The sequence below is a fragment of the Clupea harengus genome, chromosome 22, assembly GCF_900700415.2.
Source record: "Clupea harengus chromosome 22, Ch_v2.0.2, whole genome shotgun sequence".
In the NCBI taxonomy this organism is placed as follows: Eukaryota; Metazoa; Chordata; class Actinopteri; order Clupeiformes; family Clupeidae; genus Clupea; species Clupea harengus.
The window spans coordinates 22,750,775-22,754,922 of NC_045173.1; positions in this window are offsets into that span (position 1 = coordinate 22,750,775).

Genomic DNA, 4,148 nt, shown 5'->3' on the forward strand with positions numbered 1-4,148 from the left:
GGTTTAAAATTATGTCCACAGAGTAAGACTAATGAAAATGTGCGCATATGAATGTGCAGCGTGTGATGACGTCTCAAGGGTGGTTTGTTTTGTTGCCATTTAAATGCTCACCAATCTGAACATCAGCTTCGTTTGTATTGGTTCAGAACACATTGCCATGGCGAAGATTATGGGGAGGTTCTTAGCTGGACACTATTTATAGTCAGCCTAATGTAATGCATTTTGCCTCAAGGCTGTGGTCACTGGTGACAGTGGGCTAAACATTCTTTAAAATAAATGCAACAAGCAGACCCAGATATTTAATGGTAAATATTGTTTAGCCGTTATTGACTGTTTTAGGACTAAGCTATCAACCTCATGGAAGTAGTTAATTATGTTTCAGGGAATTGTCGTCAGCTGAATGCTTATACGGAATCAGAACACATTTAAAGTCTGCCATCTGCTTGAATCATGGAGCGAAATGATAACAGACTCACGATCAAGTTCTTCTGGCATCCAAACTAGATTGGGGAAGTGTGCCGACGAATTTGAGTTCTGTACAGTGCGTTCTAGATGATAGCATTCAATTCATAGATAAAATTTCCGGGTGTCAGAGCACAAGTTGTTCGATGTGTGCGTCCTTGTTACAAAGTCTTGCGGAACATTTTGTGTTTAAGTAGTGAAGATTTTTCCCCCCATCAGTAGGGGGCTGTTTTTAATCAGCATTAGACTACTTGGGATACAGTAAAATCGAAAATGTCACTTGACCACAATTACATTGTGCAGAAGTCAATAAAAGACCTATTAACTGCAGTTTGTTGCCTGATGTTACTTCACAAAGGATGCATGACAATAAAATACTGACACCAGGGACATGGGAAAATATAACCTAATCAAAGAGATGCATTTGCCACGGGCAAAAAAAAAGATCCATCGTATCATTGCCCATGAGTTTTCTCAGAGCTAACGTTGAACCCAAATGTTATGACAAGGGAGGAAGTTACTCTTTAAACAAACATAGACAAGAGAGGGTGGGGGACATGACCAAAAAAGGCAAGGCACTAACATCAAATTATCTGATGTGGTGTATGACTTCAGGAGAGCCTTATCGGTGAAAACAATACATTCTTACAATTTATTGGACAGTGTGTTATCATTTAGTGTATTATTGTTAGAACAAGGATAAGTACAGTTACTGTCTATCACATGCACAATGAGGAATGATGATGAGAATGTGCACTGTGAAAAAACTAGGACAAACTTATACAATCCCAACCAAACTCATCACTGGTCATTATTAACAACTACTCACAAAATCAAATCTGTTTTCATCTATGATGCAAATTAAGCTCTGAAGACGGAAACTCTACAAGTTGCCCAGGTTCCTGATAAACCAGTTTTGATGGACAAGGCGGGTGGGCCTCTGAGAACCAGTAAACTGGTCAGCATGGGATGAACTTTACTCTACATGCTGACAAATTGTCATCATCATATACACTGTATATCAGAATCAGAATCAGAATCAGAATCAGAATGCAGTTAACAGTGTAATGTTATAATGTTACAATTATACTTGCCAGGTTTGAACCAACTATTGTGTATGCCACAAAAGCATGTTTTCAAATGTGGGGCCAAAGCGCAGTACCAGTTTGCCAAATCCAATCTGATCATTTTCTTTACAGTTTCAGATGACATTTAGACATTTACATTTAGTCATTTAGCAGACGCTTTTATCCAAGGCGACGTACAAGGGAGAGAACAATTAAGCTACGAGCAATAGAGACCTAGTGTAACAATAAATACTATTTTACATAAGAAATAGAAAAAAGTGCAAGAATAACTACTGTAAATGCAAGTTAAGTACTAGTAGAAGTACAAGTTAGGAAGGGAGGTGCTCTCTGAAGAGTTGAGTTTTCAAGAGCTTCCTAAAGGTAGAGAGGGACGCCCCTTCTCTGGTAGTGCTAGGCAGCTCATTCCACCAACGTGGAACTACTAATGAGAATAGTCTAGATTGCCGTACACAGATGGCAGTGCTAAACGACACTCATTAGACGGGCGCTGCATCCTGGGGGTAACAGGGAGCAGAACCATCAATCACTCTGTAAGCAACCATAAGTGATTTGAACCTAATGCGAGCAGCTACAGGCAGCCAGTGGAGCTCAATGAGTAGCGGGGTGACGTGTGCCCTCTTCGGTTGGTATGGAGATGACTTATTATAGTCAATTATATTATTGTGCAAATTCTTGTCAAAATGATAGATGTAGGAGAATACAAGACTTTTACCTGTAGTCATGCACAGATCATTTCTGTTGTATTTATTTATTTAAGCAGGCATTAGTCTGAATTCATTGTTACTATTTAAGATTGGCCAACAGGGGTCAGTAGACAGTGCATAGGTAAATAGGGGGATAGGAGGCATTATATTCAAGTTTCTATACATACTCATGTTAGTCTGCAACATCACCTGTTCACCCTGTCAAAATCTCTCTCTCTCTCTCTCTTTTACTTTCAACTTGTGCATTGGCAGATGGATAACTAAATAGTTTGATAGATAGATTGAATCAGTCTTTGGAGCGACAATCACAAGAGGTGTTTTGCCGCTCTGGTTTTAAAACATCCTCCTACAAAAGCATGCTTTGGTCTGAAAAAGGTGTCGTGGGAGATGACACACATAAGGCAGTCAATGTTTCACTGATTCAAAATAGCAAATATTAAAGCATCAGCAAGTTTTGGTCTAGCAAACTAACTACCTAAAAGGCATGCAAAAACTTTGCAATCACAGTTGGCACTGATAAAAGCTTGCCGGCACGCTAACTGGTGTCTTTTGATGATATAGTTGGTGATGTTGTGCCGTTAAAGCTTTTCTTACATTATCTTAGGGTGATCTGTCCAACTACTTGCATAGTATGGGCGGCTAGTGGGAACAATTGGTGTGTTCATCTATCCTTCACTGCTCTGATGACTACATGACATAATTGTTCATTGAAAAATCACTGCAGTCTCTTGCAGCAATAAACTACCATTTTTGATTACACCATGTTAAAGGCAGAACAATTCGGACTGTATTTGCCCTTGATAAAAAAAAAGCTGTGTTTTATGACATCAGGGGCTGAACTGTTTGTGAGTGGAATGGATGGAGAAGCAGAGGCAGTGTCATATTCCCTCACTCTATGTGCTCTGTCTGACACTAATGTCCATTCAAGCAAGAATGCGTCCCAGTCTTCCTTTCTCTTCACGTTCCTCTCACCATTTGATAACTATGTGTCCTATTTAAAGCCTTAAAGGTACAGTCCATGATTCTCACCCAATAAACTTTTTATCCTATTCAGTGAATTGCTCCTCACACTTCTCTAGCTTGAGCTGTGCAAAACTTTGGTGTTCATACACAGCTCTGGTTCTGTAAATGGGAAACAAACATAGTGGTTCGGAATGAGCCATAAACACTTCCAGCTAATCAACACATTGCTTTAGGGGTGAAATTTGATTGGCTGTTGAGCGCACAATTTTTTCACCAGAATCTTGGACTGTACTTTAAGCTCTATCATGGCCTGATTTATCAAAGAAATGAATCAGTGAATACATATAATATGTCAAATCTAAAAACGTAATCATAATTACATGTAGTTACACCCATTGTTAAAGTGGCATTATGTAGGAATTGCTAATTGCTAACGAGATGCTAGTGGCTAAACCTAGCAAAACCTCTTGAAATTTGCTTTCTTTGACACTATGACAAACTAGTGAGTCAACAACTTTCCTAACACAGTCAAACATCAAGGAAGTGCAACACAAGACAAAGCAAGACGGCAAATAAGCTACTTACTAGTTCGGCAGACAGTAGTAACCGATCGGCTTCAGGCAAACCTACATAACCCAGTAATATTCCTACGGACCCTGGTATTGCAATGGCACGGAGGCGATTCTCCATATTAAACGTCATTGTAGCACCCCAATTTTTTTTAAGCTGTTATTTTAAGGTAAAACTGCTAATCCTAACCCTAACCCTGAAGTACAATTCCTACATAATGCCACTTTAAAGCAGCAATATCAACAGCCCAGTTGACACTGATAGAAGCTTGCCAACACACTCACTGGTGTCTTTTGGCAGTATAGCTGGCAATGTCATGCTGTGAAAGCTTTTCTTCCATTTTTGCAAGGTATTCCAGCCC